Genomic DNA, 23,244 nt, shown 5'->3' on the forward strand with positions numbered 1-23,244 from the left:
AGAACTAGCTGGTTTACATGTGAATGGCACTGATAGTGATAGGTAGAGAGGCCAGAAATATTTTTTGTTTCAGCCACAAGAAATCTGAATATTATTTCACAGCAACAGTATAACTCAGGGGTGAAGCTGATGAGTAAAGAGGTGCTTTTAAAGCAGATGGTGTTTTATGACGCTCAGGTCTTTTGAAAGCATCACCTGACCCCATAAAAAGCATGAAGGGGATAGTGCAGCCATTGAATTAGTGTGTTTAATACCTGGTTTGATAAAGAAATTCCGAACTCAGTTACAAGTTATTCTCATTTTTTTAAATGCATGGAGGCCTGTTTAAATGATTTTATAATTCTTCTAAGATACAACTCTTTTCTTTTTAAATCAAACTTCCATGATTCGTTGTCTCGTCCTTGTGGTTCTTAATATAATTTTTAACCAAAAATTTTAGCCAAAGTAATTGAGAAACTAGGGCATTCATTCTCATGGATTTTTAGAGATTCAGCTCCAGGTCCTTGCTTTCTTTCAAATTTAACTTATATCTTTAATAATCTATATTTTAGTTGATTTCTCTTATCCACTAGAATAAAGGTACTATGATATAATATTTTTCGAATTTGAAAGAAATCTGAATAGGTATTCTGGAATCATTTCACTTCACATCACCAAGCAGTTAACAGGTGTTAATATCTAATATTAATGAAAATGAAATTCTTTCATTTCTTCTGTCAGTACCTTCACTCTTCATAAATAATACAGTGTTAACAGTAGCAAGGACCCTGGCTGTCCAGTATCACAGATTAATATTTCCACTGCTGTAGTGTGTTCAGCATTTTGCTCTCTAGCTCATTTAATGTGTAATAGCTCTTCAAGGAGGAATAGTTCAAAAAGGCCAAGTTGAGATACAAAAGTTGAGGCTTGTCCATAACTCAATACTAATGGCATTGGATGGGGTTTGAGAGATGATCAGAGGATCCCGGGACTTTTTAATCTAATCATGCCTCTTCTTGCTGGGGACTGTGAGGCAGGTCCTGCAAAGAGTGGTAAATCAAGGGTGGACATAGATAATTAGTTGTGTCTGACTTCGTTTCTGCAGTGCATTCTGTTACAGGCAAGGAGTAAAATTTATTTAATTTAGGAGGGACAGATTGTTTTGCTGCTGTATTGTAGAAAATTAACTATAATGGACTCTTTGCATCTCAAGAAGAGCTGGATTCCTCTGTAAGGTTTTTAGGAGTGAGATAAGCTAGAGATGGGGCCCAGAGATGAATTAAAGTCATAGTATATTATGAAAGTAGGACAAGCATTGTTGTGAACATCTGGGAGGAACAGGGAAGGAAATAAAAAAAGATTTTTTTTAAATTACATTCAGGTAGCTTTGAGAAATTGTTACAAAGGAAAGCAGTCCAGAAAACCTGGGTTATAGAAGTGGACATGTCTCAGAAATTTTTATTCCTGATAAAAATTGGGTAGTCTAAGTCTGAGGGATGGAAGCAACAAGGCACCACCAGAAGGGTTTTGGAAGATGGCTAATGCATAGTGAGGAGTATTTTCAGTTTTCTTTTTGTGAAATGAAGGGACAGTACAAAAGTACTTTTTCCGGGCAGTACAGAATTGTTGAAGGCAAAACTTTGATGAAGCAACTTAGATTGTTTTCAAAGATGCAGGGTCACAATACTCTAGAGGACCTCCCATTCAAGTGTTCATATGTGATATAGAAGATTAACTAATGCACCATCAAAACAAGATATATTTTCTTATAAAAACTGGAGACAACTATTTCAGCAAAGCTGAAAGGAAGCCTTGCATTCAGGTTCTTGATCTGAGTCAAGAAACAGAAGGTCTTGAGCTTGGATTTTCTAGAATCTAATATTATGCTGTTTGAATATTTGGAAAAATGTTCTTTCCTAAATGAAACAAACTTGTAGTGATCTTTATTTTCCTTCTTCAAAGCTGAATCTATAAAAGAATAGTGAGAGCACTGCTTCAAGTTGCAGCCCTGCCAAAGAATCTCACTTCTCTACATCTGTTAACAGCTGTTTCTCCCATGCAGAGCTCAGGTTTGAGTTTCATTCCACAGTATCCTAAAATACAACTCTGAGTGGTCCAATGCCAAAGGGCTGAAACAGTATACAAACTGACAGATCAGTGTACATCAAATGCACCATTCACTGTCACAGAATCACAGAATCAATCAATTAGGTTGGAAAAGACCTCTGAGGTCACTGAGTCTGTAGCAGGACATCTTGCCCCCACAAGAGCTTATCTCTTGTTTGTTAACTGGTCAGATAACTCAAACAGGACAAACTGTCTTGTAGTGAGGTATTCTGGCACCACGGGGTTAATGGTGATGTGGCATCTCCCAAGTGCCCATAAACATCTTACTGTCAGAGACAGATCTGGAAGATAAGTTGGATTTCTGACTGAACAACACCTCACTTTACAAACTATAAAAGTTACACCAAAACTTTCACAAAGCAGAAATATTCTACTCATTCCCTGGAAATGTGTGGAGTTTCTAGTCTGAGCAGGGATGCTTGCTTTGCAGTTACTCCTCTGGAGGTTGAGTGAAGGAATCTGTGTGCATTACTGATATTTTCGTGGTGTGTTACATTTGTCCCCTAGTCAATATTATTTCTTTTTCTAGCTTTTATATAGGTGCCACCTTAATGTTGTGCACACTTTTATGTTATGCTGTAATCTATTAGTAGTTCATTTTAATTTTCTACTTTGAACTAACTCTGATTAAGATCTTTTGTCTAGTATCTACAGTCTGTTTAATAAATAATTTATTTTGTAAATAGACCTGATTTACCATCCCTAAAACTTGCATGCCAGAGTGATTTCTTAAATTTAAGCGGTTGCCAGAAATCTGAAGCTAAGGCAGGGCTTGTCTGAAGCTCCCTCTCATCCTGTGACAGAGTCCAACCTGTGACCCAACACCACCGTGTCAACCAGACCTTGGCACTGAGTGCCACATTCAGTCTTTCCTTAAACACCTGCAGTGACGGTGGCACCACTATGTTCCTGGGCAGTCCATTTTACTATCTAATCACATTTCTGTAAAGAATTTCTTTGTTGCATTTGACCTAAACCTCATCTGGAACAGCTTTAGACTATGTCCTCTTGATTTGTCAGCAGTTTCCTGGTTGAAGATGCTGACCCCCACCTGGATTACACCTTCCTTTCAGGAAGCTGTCGAGAGTGGTAAGGTCTCCCCTGGGCCTCCTCTTCTCCAGGCTGAGCACCACTAGCTCCCACAGCTGGTTCCGACAGGATATGTGTTCCAAACCCTTCCCCAGCTCCATTGCCCTTCTCCATCACTGCTGAGCAGATCCTGGAAGCACAGGAGTGGTGAACACCTGCTTGCTGTTTCCTGACTCGTGTAAAAATTAATTTACAAGTTCAGACTAGGATTCTGAAATGCTCCAGAAGGAGGAGGAAAGTAGCTCTTTTTCCTCCTTTTTCTTGTCCCTGCAGTGCAGGCTCAGATAAGCAGCTGCATTGGTGTTCATCATTGTGTTGAAGAATTAAACCCCTAGCACTTGGAGAGAGGTCACTGTAACCTTCACTCCTCGTGTAAACAGTGTCTGAGTTGAGGACTGTTACCCTGTTGCTGGGGAGCTGCTGCCTTGGTTCCAACTGCTGGTAGTGAATAGTGCTTAACACAAACCTGAAATTTTCACTTTCTATATATGAGGAGTCCCAACTTTATGTGGACTGTGCATCCAAAGACAGGTAGTCTAGACTGTATGGACTAGATTCTACAAATAGAAGATAATTTTTGCTGTGTCTGTAGGACTTTGTCCCCTCAGATAATTTTTTCCACCTGACCTTAAAACTTTCTTTTTCTGGCTATGGGAAGACCAATTGCCACAGCTTAAGACACAACACCACATTCCAAAGTTTTTTCTTCTTCAGCTTTGGTCTTGTTATCCCATTGCATGGGAATCCTTACTGCTACTTGAGAAAAGTTGCTCTTTATGTCTTTAGTTGATTTTAAGAGTCCCTGCAAAATCTCTCTATGATTCCCTTAATTAAGATCTGTGTTCCCAGCTCATGGAGGAGTGTGTGGCTGTTCCCTGTGATTCTGGCAGCTGAGCCAAAGGGCCAAAGGTCAGCCAGGTTTAGAAGCTCTTTGACTTTGTGATGGACCCTTTTTACAACTCTTGCCTAGTAAATTCACGGAAGTCTGGTTATGTCATCACAGTTGTACTAGGATTCACAGCATCAACTATTTTCATTCAAAGAGGTATGAGAGATTATTGTTGGAGGCAATAACCAATAGTCATGAGTACCTGAAAAGATGTCTTTACAGTATTTCCACTCTTGTTTTTCTTTTCAGCTCACTGTTGTCAAGAGACTGCTGCTTACTAGGTTCAACAGGTCACTTAACTGTGGAGGGACAACCTTAATGGATATGAACAATCCATTTTCTATTTGAACAGGCATAATTTAATAGTACGTTGATAGCAGGCAGTAAAAAACTAGTTTTTCATTGGCTTTAACATTTTACCTTTTAGCTACATCCTGATAGCCAAACCAAAACTTCACAGGTATTATCCTTCGTGTTTGCTTGAAAAAAATTGGATGTAAGTGTTATTGCATAAGTGTTCAAACTATTTCCACTTTCTCCCTTGTTCTTTGACTGATACTCATCTGATCTGTTCAAGGAGATAAAAAACCGAAGTTTTTTTTCCTTGAACGGATTCACTGCAGATTTATGGGAATACTGTAAATTATGCTAAGAGAAGTAGAAGTACCTGGAGTTTATTGGTCAGGAGTGCTGAAATTAGTCAAAGAGCCATACCATATAAACTGGCTTAACTTTTCAGCATCATCAGAAAAGACTAGAAGAAAATTCCCCCCTACTACAAAATATTAACTTTTTTTTTTCCCCATGGGTTGACATCTGTAATTTAGGAGTAGGCTGAAGCTTATTTTAACATTCACTGTCTGTAGAGAGAAGTTTCTTGTGAAAGTTGATGTCTATTAGCTCTGCTGACCCCCTAGAGGTTAGAGCTGGAGTCATTCTGCATGTTTAAATCCTGTGCCCTATTTTGCTTTACACCTCATACCATGATTTAGGTGTTTTCATCTGTTCTAATCCAAATAAGGAAAAAGTTAATGTTATATTGTTTTACGAGAATAGCTTCAGACTGGTATAACTAGAATGATTGCCTCTCCTTCGCTCAAAATCTCTGATCTCTTTCCTAACTAATAATCTCAATCCTGTTGTGCTGCCAGAATAAAATAAGCACCTATATTATTTAATCAGCCTCTTGAATGTGGAGCAGTCAGTGTCCAGTGACTGATGACTGGCAGCTCATTAGCTCCCCTATTAGCTGCCTCATGGGAAAAATTAAAAGAGATTAAATCAACAAATTAAGGAGTTTGTTGCCATTTATTCATTTCTGTATTTCAGCTACATGATTTTAATGAGTTAGTTATTTACTTTTGCTTGCAATTCACATCCTCCTACTATTGTCACTAGTGTGGGTTAAGCTGAAACTAGAAGCACTTTAGTAAATCAGTGTCATGCAAAGAACAATTTCATCAGGTTTGATAAAGCATCGGTGGACTAAAAACTCCCTCTGGTCTCCTCAGTTTTGCTGCTTTCTCCCTGGGAAGCCTCCCGTGTTTAGCTTGGTGGGAGGCTGTCTGTCTTGGTGGGAGTCTGTCTTTCCAAGCACCGTGAGACCAGGCCCAGGTGTCCTGGCTGGCAGGCCAGGCTGCTGATCTGGCAGTGCAGTCCTGCTCAGCTGCAGAGCAGCGTAAGGGTTAGTCCTGGCTTTGGTGAGGCCTAAACCCCCCATGAGCATTTCCCAGTAAGGGTTAGTCCTGGCTTTGGTGGGGCCCAAAGCCCACATGAGCGTTTCCCAGTAAGGGTTAGTCCTGGCTTTGGTGGGGCCCAAAGCCCACATGAGCGTTTCCCAGTAAGTGTTAGTCCTGGCTTTGGTGGGCCCAAAGCCCACATGAGCGTTTCCCAGTAAGGGTTAGTCCTGGCTTTGGTGAGCGTTTCCCAGTAGCTGGGACACAAACACAATGCAGGGCAGCAGCCACAGGCCTGCCAAGCAAGTGTTCCCTGTGGGGCAGATGATGTGTGTGCCCCTCTCTGCCTTTTGTTTCCTTGCTGCCTTGGTCCCCAGCTGTGCTGAAGGGATTTGCCTTAAGAAGTTGGTCATGTTTTCTTGGTTTTTTTTCTTTGGAGAATCTGTTAATGCAAATATTCTGGGGCATTTTACAAAGCAGATCTCTTACCCTGTAATGCATCAACTGAAGTCAAGTGGCGTGACTTGCACTGAAGCTCTCTTCCATGCTGCCTAAAATAGAAGGCCAGAGTTAAAAATATGTAGATTGTTTTTCTCTGTGTTGGTTTTACTGTCAAACAGAGGCTGTATCTTTGTGCAGCTAGTTGAAGAATGCCACAGGCAAGGTGCATGATACAGCGAACCACAACAAACAACAAAAGATGTAGATTACGGGTGCAGAGAAAGTGCAGATTATTCAAAAGTCCAGTCAAAGCTGAGGACAGAGATCCCCTGGAAGTATTCTGAAATAATGCTGATTTACAAGTATGCTTTCTGCTAGAAAACTATTCACTTACATAATCCTAAATCTCTAAAGTTTAAAAATACCCTGACACTTTTACAACTGAGCAGAATTCAAAAATAAATGTGATGAGAAGAATATATATTTAAACAACTGCATTGTTCTTTGAAAAAAGATATATCATGGTGAATCATACAGGCTAGCTCTGAGGGCTGATCTTGTTCTATAGAGAACAATAAAACAATTATAGAGAAAAACAAAATGAAAAATCATTTTATCCTGAAGATTTTTTAGTGTTCTTAAAATTTTCAACTGGATATGTTTATGAGAAATAACTGATTTGTTTTTTAATTTAAGTATATTTAAGACTTTTTAGTAGAAAAAAATTGCTTTTCACAAGCTTTTAAGGGGGCTTAGCACTAGTAAAGTTTCATCTTGTCTGTGTCCTTGAGTGGTTTCAAATATACATTGCTGTTTCTGTATTACATTCTCTAATCCTCTCAGCTCCCACAAAAATTGGACATGATCAAGCAGGCAGAAGCATTAGATGTAGGTGTAGTTCTTTTGAGTTCAAGAACACAGACAAGCCGATTTTTTTTTTTCAGAATCAGGCTTTGCTGGATCAGAATATGTTACAGGATCTAATGCAGAATAGCTGAAATTTAGATTGCATCAGTTGTTTCTTAATTTGATTTTGTTAAGCAATAACAAATCCAAAACAGAAAAAAAAATACTAAATCTCGTCTTAAGCTATAGGGGCCACTTTGAATCTCAAAGCATTATCTACTTTTAACAGTTCTTGAAGTTTTGAGTTACATTAATGATGTTAAGTTCAAAAAAATACACACTAAATCTCCAAAGACTGTGAGGTGTTCTCAAAAGATCTCTGGAGAGAGCAGTACTGACTGCATTTGCTTCTTCCTGGTTATCTCTTGAAGATGAAAGAGGAAATGAAATCACATGGAGTTAACAGGCCAAAAATTGTCATGAAAGTAAATGAAGGCGGGAAGGAGGTAACCATTAGGTCACACCGTGGCTTCGAGCCCTTTGTACTTAAAGCTCTTTGTACATAAAGTTAGGTAGAAATCAGTAGGTAGCAAGTGGTGAGTAATGAAAATAGTGTTTACAGAGAGGAGACTATCACTGACTCAGAGCTGCTGAGACAACGAGCAGCTTCCAGGATAGGAGCACCCTTTCAGTGCTGAGCATGATTCTCCCCCAGATGAGTTATCAGGGATGGTGACAGGACTGTATGGTAGGCATCCATAGAGGGAAGCAGGGCACAGGCTGACAACTAACCTGGCATATTCTTTGTGCTGATTGACAGGGACAAAGCCACAACACTGCACTTCAGCCAGGAGATTTGGAGTCAAAGAAGGTTTCTGAAATCAGTGGAGACTGCCTGAGAACAGACTGTGGTAAAATCAGTTACTTCTGCCCTTTCTCTGGATGATACAGATTATCTTGAGTTACTTGATTAAGTGCATGAAATGTTTTAGCCTCAAATGTGCATATGGTACTGCATGTCCTGATTTTTTCCTTTTGTCTTGAACTTTGGGATTGACAATAAATTGGGATTTGCTTGTATAATAGGAACTGGGGTATGTGGAGTTGTTGGATAGAGCCCTCCTGTGAGTACCCCATCAGAAGCTTCAGCCGTGGGCTAGCTACTGCTGACATAAAATCCATATTAGCCTAGAGTTACAAAATATTTCAGTATCATGCTATTACCAAAAATTTATGTAATCTTAGAACTGAGTTTTAAATGCAGCCTTATCCCAAGAAAATTATTTCCCAGTGTTTGAAGTTAAACTGTGAGGCAAGTACATTATTTAAGTATTGGAATAAACAACGTAAATGTTGGTAAGTGTCCACTCTGTTTTCTGTTTAACGAAAAGAAGCACAGAGTTGAAAGGAAATACTTCAGTAGAAGCTCTTGCAAAAGCACTTCAGACTTTGTTAAGAAGCAGATTTAGGATCAAATCCACTTAAAAATTATTTACAACTAAATTTTATTCAATATATTAAAGTTCCCTGTGGCTTTGAACTGGCTGTATTATTTTGCTATTTTATTGTTTGTTGTTTTTCTTTCACTTAAACACATTACTAAGTCTGTATATGTAGGCAATTTCTTTTTTAGTATTTTTCTCAGGTTTATGTAATGAAGTTGAACAAACAAAGTCTGAAAAACCATCTGAAAACTTTGTATTTCTTTATAAACTAGTATCACCAGAAAAAAAAGCTTTTTTAAAATAATAATCTGTTCTCAAAAAAGTGTGTTTGCTTGCCATTTTCATTTTGATGTAAGTGTGTGTAACTTAGTGGGTTTTGTGAGAATTTTGTTTCTTGAACAGAAGAAACGAACATGAGTATATAACTTGAAACTATACGTGAGAAATCAGATATTTCATTTTGTTAAAAAAACACCAAACATTTGCTTTTAAAATTGCAAAAGATTTTAGATGGAGCTGAAATGATGAATTGATAAACGTCTGGGCTAAAACCAGCTTTTGTAAGACAATACCAGATCTGAGAACCACAAAACCAAGAGTGTTTTTGCTACAGTGACAGAAATCCAGGCTGCTAATGCAAAATATACTGCCTACAGATCTTAGAACAGTGACGCAAATTGCTAACACACAGCAACACACAGTTGAGGGTTTCAACATTGTTTTTCATTTCATAAATGCAGATTTCAGTAGATGTTTGTGTTTTTGCATAAGAGTTCTTTCTACAGATGATTTGGTGAGCTCCCAAGTCACCTACCAATGTTGGGTAATGGGGAATCTCCATCACATAATTGTGTGGAAGGGATGTAAGAAAACAAAGCATGTAATGGTGAAATCTCTTCTCAGATATTACAAGATGACGGAAGAATGTTGTGTACATAAAATCTATATTAAAGGAGATGTTGGAAGAAAATTATGCAGACAGCTTTGTACTGGCCAGACTAATTTAGACTATATGGGAGACTTCAGAACAGCTCTGAGCAGAATGAAATGTTGAAGTTATTTGAGCTAGATTGACTGATACCTGTCAATATACAAGTGCAGAAAATCTTATCCACCTTCAGTAAAACACCTTTTCTTTACAGATTTGAAACTGTGAGATTGAGAAATGGTGTTTAGAAAATAATTTTTAAGACTCTACCTCAGTACATAATAAGACCAGCAGTGAAAGGAAAGCTCTTGTGTAGGAGAGGGTTAGCTCTGAAATTCCTAAGGATGAGTGTTGGATCTGAATCTTCAATACTTGTTTAAATCAATGACTGAGATTGGACTAATAACAAAAATTACTCTTTCAGCCAGCAGCTCATTAGTTGAAAACACAGATAATTTGCTTTGACAAGCACAAGTCTAGGAGTGTTGGCCTGATTTAGCTGAATTACTTCTAGTGGAATTAGAGGAGTGTTGATGATGTTATTCAGAGTTCTAGTGAAGATGTCAAAGTAATTTGTGAAGTTCTACTTGCTCTCATTCAAGGAACATGGATTAAAATTTGATCAGGTGCAAAGAAAGCTTCTATTCTTAGTATTCTATTACTTTTTCTTACAAGAAAATATCACAAAAATAAATCTTTTTAGTCTAACAAAAAAAAACCAAAAAACATAAGGAATAAAGTCATAGAATGGTCAGTGTGGGAAATGACCTTTTTACTTCACCAAGCTCCAATCCTCTGTACCATGTGCAGGGATCTCAAAGCTCCATCCATCCAGTTGTCTGCCATCTGTGAAGTGGGTATTGTATCACTCCATAACATGTTATAGAGTGCAGAAAGACTTCCAGGTGGAGGCTGTCCTGGGAAAAAATGAAAATGTAACACTCTGATCTCAATAATAAACAAGCAGATGTAAAAAGAGAATAAACTTTATGAAGAAATTGGAAGACTATTATTTTCCCTTAAAGCAATTGGAGATCAGATCACTTTCCAATAACAACACAGTCAGAGCCAAAGAATTACCTACTTTAAAAATAATCTTGAGTAGCTAATTAAGAGGCTTATGCAGTATGACTATTCATAATAGCAGGTGATTTGGGTGGTTTTGTCCAGCAACTGCTCCCAGTTGTTTTCTCTGTGAGGGTGAATCTATAGAGTAGGCTGTGGATGACAAGTCACAGATATTACAAATCTACCTTAACTCAAAAAATTTTTTTGAAGTCTGAACTGTGATACCAGTGTCAGCTCTTTGGAATTGTGTGGTTATTATTTTGGTTGCCTTAGCACATACTTTCGTTGCAGGTCTAAGCAGTGGTCAGAGCTGATTCCTGTATGCAGGAGTATTAGATTTTCTCACTTTAGAGCCTTTGACTTATCAGGGAAGATTATGAAAGGGTGAACTGTGGCTTTTTGAAACTAGGGTGCTGCCTGTTGTGGGAAGAAAATCCTTTGTGGCAGCTGGGGAGGCTGTGTTTCCCTCGAGCACTGCCTGCTGCTGCAGTGACTGGGCAACACCTGCAGGACAGGTCTGGTCAGTGCTCCTGATGCTTTCTTGACTGCATTTACCGACGTGTGGAAGTGAGGGGTAAGTCCTTGGGATAAAAACTGAAGAAAGGGGAAAGGACAGGGGTATAATGACACCTTTCAAATGTCTTTTCATAGTTACCATCACCCATGTTAGTGATAACTGTTACTGAGTTTCTAAAGCCCTGTTTTGTCGATGTCTTGCTCAGGTCAGTACAGGTTACCACACTGATAAGTGGGGAAATTGCCTTGAGCTTGCACTTTCCTTTTTATGCGCTATTGCTTTTCTTCCATGTGTTAACCTCTGCTAAATGATTTGGGAGCTTTGCTTAGAGAATGCACCTGTCTAACTGCCAAAATTAATAGAGTGTTATGAAGAAGAAATGTTATATATTTTTCTATAGCCCAGGTCTGTACAATGGAGATAGGCTTTTAACATCATTATCTTAGTTTCTTGCCCCATTTTTTTTTAAATGGGGTATCCAGTAACATTCCTGACCATGTTGAAAACTGTGGAAGTTTACAGTGTGCTCTCAAGGGGGAGTAGCGATTACATAAACACTTCTGGGGTTTACACACTTCCCACAGAACTCTTGGATGCCTTGTGTAATAGTCTTTTCCAATAAAGAAAACTGAGTAAGCATTAATCACCCAACATAGCAATATCCAATAGTTTAGTGGGGCAGGTAGCTTGCCTGGCTCTGGAGAGTGCTGTTTGGCATTTCCTTTGGCATTGGCAAGTTAAGGAAGGGTTGGGTTGAGCAACTTTCCCCACAGGAGCCCTCAGAGTGCTGTATTGGTAGCTGGAAAGGTGCTGGTGACACAGCAGTGTTTTGGCTACCACCAGGCACAGCATCGAGGCTGCACTCCCCTCCTCCACAGGCCTGTGCTCTGGGCACAGCAAAGAGCTTGGCAGGGAACACAGACACTACAGCTGAACCAAGATAACCAAGGAGATATTCTGCTGCTTGGAAATAAAACCAAGGCAAAGGAGAAGAGAAGGGAACAATAATTGTTTTCTGGAGTAACCTCTGTGTGTAGTGAGGGGAAGCTTCCTAGACTGTAGCTGGACATAACCTGCTGATGGGAAATAGAGAATTAATCTGTTTCTTTTCCCTTCCTTCTCTGTGTAGACTTCTCTTTTGCTTTCCTAAACTACCAAAGCTAATGGCTTATTTAAGTAGGCAGCCTGGTGAGAACCAATACATTTATGTATTCTGTTTGAGAAGCTGAGCTACTTTTTCTGTGTTCTCTGCTGTCTCCATTCATAAACCCTGAGAGAAACACACAGTTTTAATTTACAGTGATCAGTCATATAACTGGCTGGGTTTGACACTGTGACTCAGTGCAGCTAGCAAATGCTTTTGTGAAAGGGGAGGTCCTGTTCACCCACTCCTCCCTCCATTTCTTTATTCCTACCTACCCGTGAGCACCGCCACTTTTGCACCATCTTTGGTGCTCACTGTACCACTTTTGAAGTTGATTTAACTTGTTAGCCTGATAGAAGACCTTTGCCAAGGTAGCTTGTCAATGTGGATCTCAGCTGGCACATGGAGAAGTTGGAACACATGTCCAGGAGCAAGGCATGTGAGGGAAGTGAAACCCTGCACTTAATAACGTAAGTATCATTTAATAAATAATATGATAACATAAAAGCATTGATCCACTCTTCCACATGGTCAAAATGTCCCAGCTGTAGTCTCAAATACAAAATATGCTGCCCAGCAAGGAACTAGGTGGAGACAAAAGTTTTTCGTGGTGCCAGAGATATGTATGTTCATAATTTGTGCCAGGGCACAGCCCACGGTGCCCATGCAAGCCTAGTGACAGTGACTAGGTTCAGCCATGAGTCCAGACAGACAGACAATCCATAGAAATGAGGCTTGCCAGGGATTAAGCTGAGAGCTCAGGCTGAAAGGTCAGGGTCCAGATTAGTGGGGCACCTAGCCCAGCACAGGCATGGCAGCAGCACAGCTCAGGTGGGGTCACAATGAGGGCCTTGGTTTCTAAGCCATGGCAGAGAGAAATGGGACAGCCCACCCTGGACACTTGGCAGGCCTTTCTGGAAGGGCTGTTTTCAAAGCTAGGCCCTTACCCCATTGCTGAAGCTGAGCCTGTGCTCAGGCACACAGCACTGCAGCTAGGGGGAAGGTAGAAGTGGAGTGCTCAGAAATCTGGAAGCCTTCAAAGAACATGTATTAGCTCAGAGCTAGAACTGCAGCGTAGTAGGAGAAGTTGTGATGGGTCAGGGGACAGAGTTTCCAGTACATTTTATCCTCCAGTGTCTGACTTTTCTATTCTCCATACTGTAGAGAAGCAAATAGTACAGTAACTCTAAACAATGTTTGCTTTCTCCAGAAACAAAAGGATGGTGTATTTGGAGAAAAACAGTCACTTACAATTGAGTTTCCCCACAGCATCATTTATGGTAGCTCCTTCCAGTTAATAGAAAGCTCCCATAGTTGTGCATTCACAGTAGGCAGCCTTGTTCTTTGCTGTGTATCAGTCAAGAGTGGCAAAGCTAGACCATATGATCCAGGATCTCCCTTTCACATATTCATTAACCGGCCATAAACAAACACCACAGTATTTACGGGAGTTCACAAGGGACTGTGGTTCTCCTTCAGCTTCATAAAGCCTTTTAAAAAACCCACATGTATAAAACAAAAGAAAACTGTTATGACCCACCCCCACAAAGGAGAGTAACCCAGGTTCATGTTAATACATCCCTTGGGGCAGAGTGAATTATTGGTGTTTTTAAATTTATACATGTAGGGTTTTATTTTAGAACTATTTGGTTGCAATTTAAAGTCGGGATGTAGCGTTTTGGTTATTATTACCTATAGTAATATGATAACATAAGCATAAAAATATAACTTAAACATATATGGAAGAGAAGGAAAAGGAAAGGATGAGTAGAAGATCTCACCACTTGAAGGCCTTGTGACGAGTCTTGGTTGTTGGAATTTCCATATCTGTTGGTCACAATCTTGTCAAAGTGATGATTACAGACTCTGTTTGTTGGGAGTAATCTTGAGAAAAATCCACAGAACACAAATCTACTGGGTTTATACCAGTTTGGGTTCAGGGGAGAATGCCCACCTCTGGGGTGAGGAGTTTCGCATAGAATGATGTAATGTTGTAGGTCATGGGGACACTCAGGGTGTTTTTGACACCTTCTAAGATGTTGCAGCACCTGTGATCTCAGTACAGTTGAGTCCATCATGGCCCACCAGCAGACATTAATACCTTCAGGCTGCAGTGTCAGGCACTTCCTGACAGGGGAGTTATCACAGTTGAATTCCCTTCAGTGAGGACAAAGAGACAGAGCTCATCTCGGGGGTCTGCCTTTCTGTGTCTCATTGAACACCCAGCTGTAGCTTCAGATGGGCTGTGCTGCCCTCTGCACCCAGGATAGTTACCTTGCACATCCGCAGGCATCAGAATCCCAGTCTCTATTCCAGTATCATTCTGGACACATTCTTCTCCTCAGGCCTGGGCTGATTGGACAATAGTATACCCCCTTTATCTTATATCACAAGTCCGAATTCCAAGTAAAGGATGTGGGAAGGGTGGGCTTCAGTGGTCGTCAGTGGTCGCAGATGAACAGCTCCTTCTTTGCAGTCTGCAGTAGTGGGCAAAAGTCCTTCAATGAATTTAGCAATGTTTAAGCCATTAACTGTTCAGTATCTCAAAAATACATAGGTTTGAAAAATTCTGGTTCTGTCTTTCACTCACTTGGCATTTACATGACTATGACATGGTTAATGAATGATGAATAATTCATAATGATATTTCAACAAAAATGTGGTCTAACACCAGCTTACATTTAAAATGTTCTGGCCTTTCAAAGGAGTGTACTTGTCATCATAACATAGTGGAATTATTCTATTAAGTGAATTGAAATAATATACTTGGTCTTTAGAAATGTCTTTGGGTGATCAGAGCTATCTGTTGACTTAATTTTTACAGAGGATTTTCTAATATTTATTCTGCTTTAATGCATTAGAACTGTATTTGGTCCACATTAAAAAAGGGCAAAGTTTTAAAATTCCACTGTCATTACTTAGTAAATAATTATGCTGCTCTCCATCAGCAGTCTTGACCTAGTCTTAGAGAATATCCCTGATGTAATTCTTCCTTCATGCTGCCTGCCATTGCGAGTCAGTACAACTGATTCCAGAACAATGTTCTGTTCCAGTGTTCTGCAAGTCAGCCAAGGCAAGAAAGGGATGGGAGAAAAAAAAGTCATACTTGAGTCATTCTTTTCAGTCTACATGTATAGGCTGATAAATATTTTTTCACTACAATTAGAAAATACCTATTTTTTCTGCTACACAGGAATAAAATCAATATGTATCTCTAAGGAAGACAAACTTTGGAGGTTATATAATTTTTTAAAGTTTATAAACTATGCTTCTCATATTAAATCTTATTTAATAAGTAGTACATAAATGTGTATAGTTCAAAAGAATTCCCTTCTCATTCAGATCCAGTTTAAGATTATGTCAACTGCTAAAGATAGAGCAGTGAGACTAGATTGGTAGTGGCTGCTTCAAGTCTATTGGATATTTTAAATGAAGTTTAAAACAGACCCACTTTTTTGTAATGCTTCTAAGGATGAAGATATACTTGCTTTTTCAAATTCACTGTCGCTGTGCATGAGATTTGAATATATGGTCAAAGGTAATTTTTTTCTATTCTGGATTTTGTAAAGATTCCTTGAAGACTTAAATTTAGAAGACCTCCTGAATGTGGTGAAGATGTCTGTCTTCATTTCCATAGGAATACCTCTAATTAGAGGTATACTAGTCTCTGAGTGTTTTTCTGCTATTTTCTCTTTTTTCTCTTTGTTCCTCTTCCCCTCATATAAGTACGAGTCAGAGGAATTTGATCGTCATCTCTCATTGTCTAACTCAGCTCACCCCATTCTACAGTGATGAAGTAACTTCTCACTTTGAAGTACAAAGTCTTTGATTTTGCTTTTGTCAATTAGGATCAAAGCATCTTTCATAATCTTTAAATATCCATGCTAAACCAATTCAAAATACCTGTTGACCGCTGCGTCTAAATTGTTCCTCTAAAATGAGAGTCAGATTTGACATGATCTTATCATGGTGCTCACCACTTTTTTTGCCTGAATCATGAACAAATGTTCCAGCCACACCACCCAGGCTGCAAAAGGCAAAGGCAGGGACAGGGAGAATGAAGAAGCATCTGCCATAGGAGAGATCAGGTTCAAGGAAACCTGAAGGTGGCCAGGTCCATGGGGCCTGATGAGATGTGTATGTGGGTCCTGAGGGAACTGGCAGATGAAGTGTCTCAGCCATTAGCCACTATATTTGAGAGGTAGTGGCAGTTCTGTAAACTTCCTACTGCCTGTAAAAAAAGATAAACATAACGCAGAGGGGGAGAAAAAAGGAAGAACCTGGAAACTACAGGCTGGCTAGTCTCACCTCAGTGTCCAGAAAGATCATGGAGCTGATTCTCCTGGAAGTTGTGCTAAAGCACATGGATAGTACAGAGGGGATTTGTGACAGCCAGCAAGGCTTCAGTAAGGGCAAATCAACCTGACAAATTTGGTGGCCTTCTCCAATGGATTTATGATGCTGGTGGATAAGGGAAGAGTGACTGGCACAACATCCTCTGCCTGGAATTGTGCCTGGAAAGCATTTGACACTGTTCCCCACAACATCCTTGTGGGGAACAGAACATGGATTTGGTGGATGGACCATTCAGTGGATAAAGAGCTGGCAGGATCAATTGCTCAATATCCAAATGGAAAGCAGTGAGAAGTGGTGTCCCTAAGGGGTCAGTGTGGGGACAGCACTGTTCAACATCTTTGTTGGTGACAGGGACAGAGGGATCAATGGCACCCTCGGCAGGTTCACTGATGACACCAAGCTGTGTGGGGTGGTCCCCTCTGGAGGGAAGGGAGCCATCCAGAGGGACTGCACAGGTTGGAGAGGTGGGACTGTGCAAACCACATGAACTAAGGCACCAATCCAGGTGCAGGACAAGGTCAGGTGCTGGGTCCTACACCCAGATTGGGGAAATGCCATGCGCAAACACAGGCTGGGCATGAGCAGCCCCAGAGCAGCCGTGCCCAGAAGGGCTTGGGGGTGCTGTGGGTGAGAGGCTGCACATGGCCCAGCCATGGCACTCCCAGCCCAGAGAGCCAAACGTGTCCTGGGCTGCACCCAGAGCCCCGTGGGCAGCAGGGCAGGGAGGGGATTCTGCCCCTCTGCTCTGCTCTGCTGAGACCCACCTGGAGCCCTGCATCCAGCCCTGGGCTCCCAGCACAGGAACCACGGGACCTGCTGGAGCCAGCACAGAGAGGGCCTTCTAGATGTTTAGGGGGATGGACAACCGCTCTCACAAAGACAAGAATTGGAGTTTTTCAACTGGGAGAAAAGGCTCTGGAGTGAACCTGATAGTGCCTCTCAGTACCTAAAGGGGCTGTAAGAAAACTGGAGAGGGACTTCTCACAAGGGTTTGTAGTGACACCATAAGGAAGAATGGCTTCAAACTGAGAGAGTGCTGCTTTAGATTACATATGGAAAAAAATTCTTTGCTGTGAGGACGATGAAACACTGGCACATGTTGCACAGAGAAGCTGTGGATGCTCCATGCCTGGCAGTGTTCAAGGTCAGGTTGGATGGGGCTTTGAGTAACCTGGTCTGCTGGAAAGATATCCCTGCCCATGGCAGAGGGTTGGAACAGGATAATTTATAAGCAGGAGCAACATCTGCAGCTGTTCCTCTTTTCTGTGTGTAAGTATGAGTTGTTCCAGTTTTAAATTTCATTGGGTCAGGAAAAGAAGGAGATGCATAGAGGACTGGTGAACAATGATCTGAGAAGAATGTGATGACTTTATGGAAACTGCATAACTTATGTCTGTGAAGTGCAATTATTATAGATAAGATTTTGTGGATTTACTGTGTGCATTCATGAAGCTTTAAAGGACCTGTGAGAAGAACAGACCTGAAGACAATCAAGTGTCTTAACATCTTTCAACAAAGCATCTGAGGGTTGTGCTTTCTCTATAACAATGCACTTCAAAGATTCTGCCAGAATCAGGTCTTGGAAATAAGTAAGATAAAAGAGCACTAAAGGAAAAAACCTTTTTTGGATTAAGGACAGGGAATGGTGTACTTGTCTGGTGGTGTTCTCAGTCTCAGGTCCTGAGGAGTTATCTGAGAGAAGTTGAGGTCCTCATTTGCTCTCAGGGAATGATGGGGCTTAGAGAAATGGCATGTGTAAATGGACTTTTTAGGATGAGGCAATCCAAGAACCATTGCTTTCAGAGCATGCAGATGCTGTCCCAGTGCTTAAGAGGAAAAGCTGAAGCCAGGGAAAGACCTAATTCAAGGAAAGAACATTTCCTTTGTCTCCTATACTTGAGCACACTGGTTTTGTGTGTTAATAGCATCTGCAGATAGACAATATAATTTTTGAGATGTGGGAGTATTAGTAATGGAGTATTAATTTGGGAAGGTGAAAGGTCCTCCTGGGCCTTATTTCATGCATTCTGAATTAGCTATTCTGCCTTTTTAGAGATATTTCTGGGGGTTGGTCCTGACCCAGAAGTCAGTTGGTATCATTTGACCACAAGGTACTCATAAAAGGTTTGGAGCTATTTTACTATTGGCAAGCTCTGATCCTGTAAGTTTTCCTGTGGCAATCATGCTCAGCTTCATCCACTAACTCTGCATTTCTGTGATCACTGCTGTTCTAATATCACTCCTTTTTCCAACATTACCAGCTGAGCCAGAAATTTTTTTAAGAAATATATAACTATAGCTGTTCTCTGGAAAAGTTCTGACAACATTGTGTCATACTCTGGTAACTTACAAGTACTCAGAGCAGTTAGTTATGTACTCCAACTTTGTTACATACTCCATGAAGCAGTGAGATTTACATATTTCATATTTCAAGACTCAGGACTGGAGTCTTCCCAAAGGCTGTGATGCCATCTTATTCCAGTGCAGACGTTTGCAGTCAAGAAATGAATGTTCTGACCTTGATTCTTTCTGCCTGTGCTCAGCTCTGCTTTCATATGGAATGACTCTGTATTCTGATGACAGCTTCTCACCATTTACCTGGTTGCAGTGTCAGATCGTTTAAGGCCTACTGATGTTATCCATAAAATCAACTGGGTACAAGCCTGGATAAAATACTGGAAATCAGCTGAATGCTTTGCAGTCTGTGAAAGGACAGTAAAATGCAGTGGCCCTGCCTGTTTGTGTCTCCTGGCCCACATCTAAGCTGCTGCCAAGCCAAAGACTAACTTTGGTTACAGAGCAGGAATCTATGAGGAAAAGATCATGCTTAAGTTTTGCAGCACCATGACTGTTCTTGTCTTTTACATGGTCTTGAGACTCTAAATCTGCTCTTTTCACCCCTTGGAAACGTTTTTCATCTTCCTCCTCTTACCCATATTTTCATAGCTACAGACAGACAAGAGATAGAGCCAGACAGACAGAACAGGCTTTACTGCCTTCACATCTCAAAAGCCAGAGGACATACTGGGTGTATGTCAAAGTGTCAGCAATCAGGGGTGGCCTCTGTGAGAAAAGGTATGGGACTGCCCTGTGCCAAACACAGCTGGCTCCACAGCAGACCCACTGCAGGACACCGCTGAGCCCTTCAGCCAAGCTGGGGGCACCTCTGTTAAAGCATATTTAAGAGAGGTTAAAACATTGCATGGCAGCATGAGGAGTAATGGAAAAAAAAAAAAAAAAAAAAAAAAAAAAAAGTGAAAAAACAGCAGTGTGAGCACCAGCATGTGAGAAAGAGGGAGGAGGTGCTCTGGGCATCAGAACAGGTGTTCTTTTGCATCTTGTGGGATGTTGGGGCACATACCCACAAAGCAGCCAGAGGAGAGACCTGCACTGGCACAGGTTGGCTTTTCCTGACTGAACTGTGCTGGAACAGTCCTTGAGGGACTGCAGCCCTAGGGAAGGACCTGTGCAGGAGCAGGAGAACAGTACATGGGAGCAGCACAGGAAGGAAGGAGAACAGAGATGAGCTAGTGCATATTGACTGGCTCATTGAATGTCCCCCACTCCCCAGTGCCCCCTGGTCTAACTTAGTGGTGGGGAGTAAAGTACTCCACCAGTGAAGGAGTGAAGTTGAGGCTGGGGAAAAAAGATATGAGGAAGAAGGTATTATTTTAATCTTTTCTTTGGCTCTTCTCATCATCCAAATCTATTAAATTGCAATAAATTAAATTAAATTATATTAAATTAATTCACCCATATTTTATCTATTTTGCCTGAGGTGGTAATTGGTGAGTGATTACTCTCTCTTTTTCTCATTTCACCAGTTTTTAAATTTTGCCTCCGGTCTTGTTGAAGAGGGGCATAAGAGTGGATGTCTGGTTGTTTGGCAACTGACCAAGATCTCCCATCTCATTTTTAAAGAAGGCTTTTTCATTGGTTTGATTTCAGTCTTTTTATGATTAGCAAAAGACCTTTAGCAAAATACCTTAATTTCTGTGTGAAAGAAAATTCTCTGCTTAAGATGTAGTCTAATGGGGCACACAGGACATTTGGCTGTATCTGAACCAGATTTTACTCCAATAGCTTGTGGCAGCAGGGCTTTTTTTTTTTTTTTTGTATCTTTTTCTTTTTTCCCCTTTTTTATTGCTGCCCAGACTTTTCCTATTAGTGGGGGTTTTTTTCTGTCAAGATGAAATAATAGCTGGCAAGTCATTAGAGACCCAATGACATCCGTATTTCTCCTTTTCACTCCTTATGCTATGTAATCCAGTCCTACTGCCCTGCATCTTCCTTTGCTGTTTCTAGCACAAACAATTGGTGCTGCCCTGTCTTCCATAGGACCCTGCTGGCCTGCCTTTAATGCAGCTCGTGATGCATTGTCTGAAAGCCAGGACTCCCTTTCCCAGGCAGTATGATAAGAGTAGTGTTTGAGTGAAGAGTTTATGCTTACAGCGTGGTATGCCTTACAAGAAAAGATGGCATGATATGACAGGATTCCTGGCCTCCATCTGAAACAATTCTTTGGAGAAAGCACGGGGCAAAGCTGCCAGTCCTTGTTGCTCCAACTGGCATCCTCCACTTGGCCAGAGCATCTCTGACAGCCTTGCGTGTGCCTGCTTGCTAGAACACGTGTTTTTCTATAGTGTCTCAAAACACATTCAGGAAGACTTGCAGTTGAGATTTCACTGTGAGAGCATGACTAGGCATGGTGCTAGCACTGATCAGGTGCTCAGGAACCACTGACTCAGGAGGGTGCCCCATCCTCAAGGGTGCCTTCCTTCCAGAGCTATAATCTATCTCACTGTCTTGAATCTTTGCCCTTCATATTAGCTGATAATGAAACAGGCTCCCTGCAGTTCTACTTCTTTTCATGGCTAAAGTTTGTCAGACTGATTGTTCCAGAGGCAGAGGGATTTCTTTGTGCGTGAGGCAAAGGATGGGTAGGAGCCAGTAAGCTCAGTGGAGTTAATGTGCCTTGCCAGAAGAAGGAAGGAGTGTCCCAGCTGGATGGATTTAGCTGGTAATTGTACCTCACTGTTTTTGAATTACAAATCTAGGTGAGTTGATATCTGTGGAATATTTATTTGAAACACAGTAAAAGGATACCAGGAGCTGAGTGAATAGAAGCTTTGCCTCTGCCTCCTGGTGACATATTTACAGACCTTCTTGTATTCTCCATCACAATACAGTGATAAATTTGTGCATGTTATAGGCTTAAGGATGTTAACTAGAGTTCTTCCTCTCCATTCTTCTTCCAACTGTCCCTGTATTGACATTTGTAACACTCATAGTCTCTTTACTTTAGTTTTGCACTTTTACCTAGTCCATTCCTGGACTCTAGGCACAAATGTCCACATAGAAGGTAGCATTTTCAAAACTTGCACCTGTCTGCACAGATGTCTTTAATAAAATAAGGCAGGTGCTGTAATCCAGCTGGATTCATGTTGTCTTTGTCTCCAGCCCCAAAATGACGTATTGCAGCATTGTGCAGGAGGATGATGCTGTGGGAAATGTAGTACACATTGGGCACTCAAGAGGTTTTACTGATGGTGCTCTCAGAGAGTGTGTTGAACGTGCAGAAGCTTGCCTCTCTTCTCAATATGAGTGCCAGAAACCCTCTGGTACTTCAGATGCAGAAAAAGACTGGGCATTCTCCCATTACAGAATTTCTTCTCTAGTTGGCAGTACAAAATGTTCCCTTTTTACATAATTATGAAACTTTGTAGTGTTTATACATAAGCAAAGAATTACACCCTTTTTGACAATGAGCAGCAGGCCTATCCACTCTATAGATTGTTTTACCGCTTTTCTTTCTTCTCCTTTTTTCTTAAATCAAAACCTTATCCAGTCCCTCAGTAAGCTTGCATTTTAGCCTGACAGACTTAGTTCATTAATCTTCCTGCTGTGGTCTGGAAAATATCCCCAGACTTATTCCCAGATGTTTTGTTCACTTTTGTATCCAAAATGTGCACCCATTTGGTGAATCTAAAATTTTAACCCAATCATGGGTACTTTCTATTCGGAGTGACCTTACAAACTGTATGTTTTTGAGATCACTTTCAAACTCAATGCATAAATAGCTTCACTAAATAATGAAATTTACCAATTTGAATTGTCCCAATTTGTCTGCTAAATTTATCCATCACCACCGCTAACATCACACGAATACATATTGGTTTCATTTTCATATTAGTTTGTGTCTCTGCAGGGAGGATGAGAGGTAATTAGTTTGTCTTGGAGGACCAAAACTACTTTAATGAACACTCATGTGTTTGCTAAGGAGGTCCTCTGTGGAAGACCAAGCCCCCATTTTGAAATTCAAACTTTCATTCAGAGAGGAGTCATTTTCCTATGGGCAACATATGGTCTGCAAAATATCTTCACACTATGATGTGGTTCACAGACCACACTTACTTACTTAGTACTGAAGTAGAAAGTCTAGTGTTTGTCCATGATCTAGAAATATGTTCTTTTGGTAACTGGACCCTGAGAAATGCTGGTATCATGTTTAAGGTGAACTCTCTCTTATTTTAAAATTCTTCACTCATATTTATGCTGTTTATCACTTTGATTTACTTCCTTACTCCTTCAGAGCAATGGAAAATATTTTAGAATGCTTTAAAATATCCTTGTCTTCTCCATCACAGCACCTGTGTCTGGTTAATGGCTTTTAGAAAGCTGTATGTTCTAAGTAACGTGTAAATGATATATGACATGTAATTTCATCTTTTTAGTTGCT

General features: G+C 40.6%; 1 protein-coding gene across 1 annotated transcript in view; it reads left to right on the plus strand.

Annotated features, from left to right (window-relative positions):
• PRLR (prolactin receptor) overlaps positions 1-23,244 on the plus strand; it is a 144,809-nt gene that overhangs the window by 76,846 nt on the left and 44,719 nt on the right. The window contains exon 3 of the mRNA XM_058043514.1: positions 7,868-7,958. The gene's annotated coding sequence lies outside the window, so the exon portion shown is untranslated. The remainder of the gene's footprint in view (positions 1-7,867; positions 7,959-23,244) is intronic.

The sequence above is a fragment of the Melospiza georgiana genome, chromosome Z (genome assembly GCF_028018845.1).
Source record: "Melospiza georgiana isolate bMelGeo1 chromosome Z, bMelGeo1.pri, whole genome shotgun sequence".
NCBI lineage: Eukaryota > Metazoa > Chordata > Aves > Passeriformes > Passerellidae > Melospiza > Melospiza georgiana.